Here is a 7,845-nt window from a genome sequence, read left to right as displayed (position 1 = left end):
TGGCGTCCGATCTAAATTCCAGGCATAAAAGTCAAGTGGTGCTGCTTCCCTTCCGAGCTCTGCCATGCCCCCAAATAGTGATTTACCCCACATGTGGGGTATCAGCGTACTCAGGACAAATTGCACAATAACTTTTGGGGTCCTGTTACCCTTGGGAAAATAAAAATTGAGGGTGAAAAGATCATTTTTGTTGAGAAAATATGATTTTTTAATTGTACGGCTGTACATTATAAATTTCTGTGAAGCCCTTGGGGGTTCAAAGTTCTCACCACACATCTAGATAAGTTCCTTGTGGGGTCTAGTGCCATATCTCTGTGATTTAAGAGCATAAAAATTCAAATTTGGAAAATTGCTAAATTTTCAAAATTTTCACCAAATTTCCGTTTTTTTCACAAATAAACGCAAGTTATATGAATGAAATTTTACCACTAACATGAAGTACAATATGTCACGAGAAAACAATGTCAGAATCACCGGGATCCATGGAAGCATTCCAGAGTTATTACCTCATAAAGGGACAGTGGTAAGATTTGTAAAAATTGGCCCGGTCATGAACGTGCAAACCACCCTTGGGGGTTAAGGGGTTAATGATGGAGAGGTGTCAATAAGACACCGATCCATTATTAACCCTAGACTATGAAAGGGTTAAAAAACACACAGACATTAATTAAAGTCTTTTAATGAAATAAAGACACCTAGTTTTTGACCAATTTTTATTACTCTGCTATTCCAAAATAAAACCATGACCTGCAAAAAAATAACATAAAAGCAACAATATCATTACCTCTCCACTGCTCAGTCATGTCCCACGCTGTAATCCTTCACAAGAGGTGAAATAGTTTACAATGAGGACCGGCGCCAATGCGACCAGCCCCACTGTAAACTACTGCAGAATGAATTAGTTCAGCTCTGCGCAGCCTCACTGGCTGCCTGGAGATGAACTAATTAGCGTGGGAAAGTTTCTGACTTTTTCCCACGCTCATCAGTTCACCTCAGGTCAGCTGGGGACTCCCGCTGACATTACTGAGGCTGCGCGGAGTTCCCTGGCTGGCGATTTTGCCGCGGGAGCACACACAATTTTTTACAACAAATTAACCCCTTAAATTAACACCTAGACGTCTCAAATTTTACACACAAACACCAATATAATTACTAGTGAAAGACATATAAAAAAAAACATGAAATGAAATGGTTTACTGTATGTAAACCATGTGTCATTTCATGTCGGGTTGGGGAATGAAGCCAGCAATTGATTTTGCGGCTATTCTGCTATGTACAACTGTATGAAATATAAATATATATATATGTCTCAATTACATGTGTGTATATATATATATATAAATGGATATATATATATATGTATTCTATGTGTATATATCTATTCTTTCATTTCATTATTAAACCTGTCAGTGCGAATTTACTGTATCGTGCACTGAATTGCCGGCTTTTCTAAAGGACACCGGGTGCGTATTTATTGCAAGTCCCACGTGTGGTCCATGTGTAATGCATTGCTTTTGCGCACCCATAGACTTGCATTGGCGTACTATGGGCGTAATACGCTGACAATCGCAGCATGCTGCGATTGGCACGGACTGTAAAATACGCACTAGAAATATACGGCTGATGGGAGCTACCCCATAGGCAAACATTGGTCCGTGTGCAATGCGTGGTTTTTACGCCTCTCACTCGTCCGTATTTCTCTCTAGTGTGACCCCGGCCTAATAGTTACCTGCACAAACAGATATCCTCCTACTGTAAGATAGCCAAATCTAAAAAAAAAGACCACTCCAACTTCCAAAAATATTAAGCTTTGATATTTATGAATCTTTTGGGTTGATTGTGAACGTAGTTGTTGTTCAATAATAAAAAAGTCCTCTCAAATACAACTTGCCTAATATTTCTGCACACAGTGTATATTCATTTGATGCTTCCTCTTGTTACAAATTTTAAGATAAGAAAATAATCCTATAAATATATTGAGGAGAAGGTTAAATCCCATTTTCCCATAACTTGTGAGGCTGATTGTATACAGGTTTTGCATCATCTTGTATGTACTGTAGTTATTAATAACATTTTCAGTCTTGGGTTGGACAAAAGATCAAGTAAACTGCAGTGCGGGGATCAGGACTCGGATGTCAGGGACTTACGATGGTTACATTGTATCACTCAGATTCCTACAATGTTATAAAAATGAATAACAAATATCAAGAGTGCATCAAGAAAGCAAAATTTTTATGATCCCACATTATTTAACCTCCTTGTCAGCATATTTATTAGGTTATAATTAGCCCTATATTATTAACCCTTTTATGATCGGGCAATTTTGGCAGCCATAACTTTTTTCCCCATTCTTATCACCATAAGAGGGCTTATTTTTTGCAATTTGTAGTTTTAAATGACATCATTCTGAAAAACTGGAAAAAAAATTGTGAGTTCAGTGAGAGAGGGATTATTATTATTTTATTATTTTTTTAACTTGTTAAAGGTGATTGATTCAAACTTTTCTCTATTTGTTTGAAAACTTTTTTATTATTATTATTACTGTGCACTTTGTTTAGAGTTTCCCTCTAAGGCCGGCGTCACACATAACGTATAAAACAAATCGGTCCATTTTTTACGGCCGAGAATCACAGAAATGTTCCCTGAACAGTGATCCATATGTCATCCGTGTGCAATGGGTGGATGCGATTTTCTCGCATCTAAGCATCCGTGTGACATGCATGTGACATCAGTCTGGCATCCGTATGGCAAGATTTTCTCGCAGCCTTGCAAAATGGACATAATATGGATCCCGTCCCTGAAAAGCATGAATAAATAATGTGGAAGTCTATTTATTGGCTCCACAAGTTCCATCCTCCAAGCGAAAAACATTGCAATTTTCTTTGCCAGAGAGGGAGAGCCAATGACTGGGGCCGATATTTCTAGCCAGGGAAAGGGTTAATACCCAGGGATCTTCCCAGGCTATGAATATCAGTCCGTAGCTGTATATTTAGCCTTTACTGGCTATTAAAATAGGGGGATCCCAAAAAAATGACGTGGGGTCCCCCTATAATTAATAGCCATGGATATTGACCCCCCCCGGCTAAAAATACCAGCACCCAGTCACCCCAGTAAAGGTGCATCTGTAAGATGCGCCAATTCTGGCACTTAGCCTCTCTTCCCACTGCCCTGTAGTGGTGGCATATGGGGTAATAAGGGGTTAATCTCACCTTTGTATTGTAAGTTGACATTAAGCCCAGTTAATAATGGAGAGTTGGCAATAAAACACTTATCCATTATTAATCCAATGGTATGAAAGGGATAAAAAAAAGCACATACACATTAAGAATAAAGTCTTTTAATGACATAATTAAATACACAGGTTTTCCATCTTTATTACACACCCAATCCAAGAAAAGCCCTCATTCTCCTGTAAAAATTAAAAAATAAAAAAGCAACATTATACCATACCTGTCTGTCGTACAGTCTAGTCCCACGCCGCAATCCAAATCAAAGGGTTAAATAGTTTACAGCCAGGAGTGGTGCTAATGCGACCGGCCTGGCTGTAACCCACAGTGGAATGACTGAGAAACTGCCTGTGCAGCCTCCCAGCCTGACGGAGATGAACTCTGTAGCGTGGGAAGTTTCTAAATTTTCCCACGCTGCCGAGTTCCTTGCTGGTCAGACAGTGAGTCTGCACATGCTCAGTGACGTCATGCTCAGCTGACACCTGGCACTAAATGCCAAGAGTGGTCACAGACCACTCCCGGCACTTCAACCCCTGGAATGCTGCCATCGAACATGATGGCAGCATTCTGGGAGCAGGCAGAGGGCTGACAGCGCCTCTGACTTTGGATCAGAGACCTCGCGGTGTGATGCAGGGTCCCAATCGCTGCCATGGAGACCCGATGTCATCATGACAACAACCGGGTCTTCAGAGCTGAGAAACTGATTAGGCGTGGGAAAGTTTCTGAACATTTTCCCAAACTGTCAGTTCACCGCGGGTCAGGTGCAGAGTCTGCGCAGCCTCAGTGACCACCACTGATGTCACTGAGGCTGCGCAGACTCCCCGCCTGACCTGAGGTGAACTCACCAGCGTGGGAAAATGTTCAGAAACTTTCCCACACTAATCAGTTCGTGTCCAGTCAGGCGGGAAGGCTGCATAGGCAGCTTTTCATTCATTCCTCCATAGTTTACAGCCGGGCCGGTTGCAATAGCACCGGTCCCAGTTGTAAACTAATTAGCCCCTTCAGCTGGATTGCGGCATGGGACTTGACTGGATAGGCATGGGATATTGTTGCTTTTTTATTTTGGATTTTTTACAGGAGAACGATGGCTTCGAATGGATTAGGAGTGTAATAAAGATGGAAAAAATGTTTATTTATTTCATTAAAAGTCTTTTCTTAATGTGTGTGTTTTTTAACCCCTTTCAGACTAGTGGATTAATAATGGAGAGGTGTCTTCTTGACACATCTCCATTATTAACCAGGCTTAATGTCACCTTACAATAGCAAGGTGACAGTAACCCCTTATTACCTCATATGCCACCCGCTACAGAGCAATGGGAAGAGAGTGGGTAAGTGCCGGAATTGGTGCATCTTACAGATGTGCCTTTTCTGGGGTGGCTGGGGGCAGAGTTTTTTAGCGAGGGGGGCCCAAAAACAATGGCCCCTCTCTAGGCTATTAATATCTGCCCTCAGTCATTGGCTTGCCCTCTCTGGCGGAGAAAATTGGGTGGGAGCCCACGCCAGTTTTTTCCATGAATTAATCCTTTAATTTAACACCTACAGCTCCAAAATTTTACACACACACACACTACTAACATTAATAGCGAGGGACATATAAAAAATAACGGATACGCAATGGTTTACTGTATGTAAACCATGTCTCATATCCTGTAGGGTTCTGTTTTTACAGATGCCGACAATTAATTTTTCACCTATTCTGCTATCTATAGCTCTATTAAATATAAATATATATGTGTTTGTCAATGACTTAACATATATATAATATATATGTTATATATATATACTGTATTACCTTTACTATGTGTATACATGTATTCTATCTATTGTACAGTATTTTAACCTGTCAGTGTGGTTTTCCAGTATAGCACACAGAATGGCCGGATTTCCTAAAGGACACCGGTGCGTATTTCTCGCAAGTCACACACATGGTCCATGTGTAACCCATTTTTTTATCACCCCATAGACTTGAATTGGCGAATCTCGGCCGTAATATGGTGCAAAACACAGCATGCTGCGATTTTACCCGCACGTATAATAAGAAAAAAACGCATGATGGGAGCTGCCCCATAGATTAACATTGGTCTGAGTGCCATGCGATTTTTTTATCGCATAGCACTCGTCTGTATTTCTCTCTAGTGTGACTCTGGCCCAATGGTGAAGATTGCAGCCACACAGGAATCATGCCCCCGGAAGAAGCTGGATGCAAAACGTGCATTGAGGTGTTGAGAGACACTGATTCCTATGTAGCTACAATCTTCACAATTACACTGCTATTCTGGTAATATGCAATATCTATTTTTCCGTGAATTGTAGACCATTATAATCTTTATCTAGCCTGGCAGTAAATGCTGAGTGTATTCTTATATGCCCTCAGTGAGTCACTGAACCATAAATATACCTGCAAGGTCTAGTAATATAGATGTTTGATATACTTGGTTCCATCACACAGTTCAGTGTCCCCACTAGTTAGCGTGCTCTGGTACTTTATTAAAATGGTTTTTATCATGTGATATGATCTTAAGGTATTATTAACAAAGCATTGTAATTTTAGTTATTTTCTGGATCTCTTCATTCGGCAAAGCAGTATGTTAGTCCAGACATGTGTGTTTATCTGATGCAAAATGCCAGCTTTATTTATATTTGGACATCCTTTGGATATTAGTTATTGATGTCACCTTTGTATTGCAAGGTGACTTCAAGCCCACGGCTTAGTAATAGAGAGGTGTCAATAAGGGCCCCGTCACACACAGCGAGATCGCTGATTTTGTGACGCCACAGCGATCTCGCCAGCGATATTGCTGTGTGTGACATGTATCAGCAACCGGCCCTCCTGCCGGGTATCGCTGATCGCGCTCGAACGTCCTGGGCCATTTTTTGATCGTTGGTCTCCCGCTGGCCAGCGGGCATCGCTGCGTGCGACAGTGAGAGACCAACGATCAGCGACGCTGGGAGCTGGTTTCCAAGGTAAATAGCAGGTATCTAAGAGCTGTGCAGCTCTTAGAAACCCCCTGTTTACCTTGGATACCAGCTTGCTCGATGGTCCTGATTGCTGGTGAGCTTGTCTATGTGACAGCTCACCAACGATCAGCTAACTATGTCCCAGCGATCCCATCCACGTCGGATCGTTGGTGGGATCGTTGGGATATTGAAGCGTGTAACAGGGCCTTAAGACACCTATACATTAATCCTATAGTTGTTACATGTTAAATAAAGACACAGCCAGAATAAAGTAATTTAATGAAATAAAACACTGCACAGTATGCTATATTAATTATACGCCTAATTCCTGCGACGCCCTCGATCTCCTGCAAAAAAAAAATAAAATAATAAACCAACACAAGTACTCCCTGTTCCGATGTAATCCATTTAATAATGAGTATCCCACTACGATCTCCCGTGTATAGCTGTCACATTGGGAGATATGACCGCTCTACAGGAGCTCCGATGATCCAGTGCCCGGAGATAATTTTCGCAGTGTAGTTCATCGGAGTTCGTGCTCTCACTTTATGGCACTACTGCTGCGTGTCACTGTATCACCGGAGCCTTGTAGAGCTGTCACATCTCCTAATGTGACTGCTCTACACGGGAGATCATCGTGGGACACTCGTTATTAAATGGATTACATCGGAACAGGGAGTATTGTGTTGATTTATTTTATTTTTTTGCAGGCGATCGAGGGCTCTGGAGATTAGTTGTTTGGTGAGTATGTGCACTGTTTGTGTATATGTAAATTTTTTTTTTACTATTGAACACAGTAGCCGGACGATGCTACTATTATCCCATCATCAGCTAATGCTGTCTCTGTTCTATGTGACAGCAGACATAGCCGGATGAGACTAGCAGTCCCATCAGACGATGCCTGCCTACACACAGTCCCACAAACACACACACAGATACCCGCAGCAACGCACATCTTCCCTGCACACACACACATTTTCCACCCCACACACTTTTCCTCCTGCCTTTCTGCAGCATTTTTCGCATGCACATCCACGACAAATCCGCAAATCTTTTAACAACTGTGGTTTTGCTGTGGATTTGACTGACTCAATGGAAGTCAATGGGTGCAGAAACGCTGCAGATCCACAAAAAGAATTTACATGCTGTGAAAAAAAACGCTGCGTTTTTTTCCGCAGCATGTGCACAGTAATTCTGGATTCCCATAGATTAACATTGGTTGTGCACTACATTGCAGATTTGGTGCAATTCTGCACATCAAAAACGCTGCGGATCCGCAACAAAATCTGCAACATGTGCACATAGCCTAAAGAAGTCACATGCACAAACCCTAAGTCTGACCTGTGTTTCATGTCTTAGGCTACTTTCACACATCAGTTTTTTGCCGTCAGGCATGATCCGGCTTTTTTTAGAAAAAACGGATCCGGCATAAATTTTGGAGAACTGTAGAAACGGATCCGTTTTTTTGCTGGATCCGTCTCTGTTCCTGGAGGCTGGCCAATTGGATCTGAGCATGCGCAGACTTACAAAAACCGGATCCGGTTGCTGGATCCGTCTTTTTCTGGATCCGGCGCATTCCGGCGCCCATAGACTTTCATTGTAGCAAAAAGCTGGAAGCGCCGGATCCGGCGCTTCCGGCTTTTTCGCCGGAGACAAAAAA

The sequence above is a fragment of the Dendrobates tinctorius genome, unplaced genomic scaffold (assembly GCF_039654945.1).
Source record: "Dendrobates tinctorius isolate UK_male_01 unplaced genomic scaffold, ASM3965494v1 ptg000028l, whole genome shotgun sequence".
Taxonomy (NCBI): Eukaryota; Metazoa; Chordata; class Amphibia; order Anura; family Dendrobatidae; genus Dendrobates; species Dendrobates tinctorius.
Note: the sequence above shows the minus strand (reverse complement) of the source record.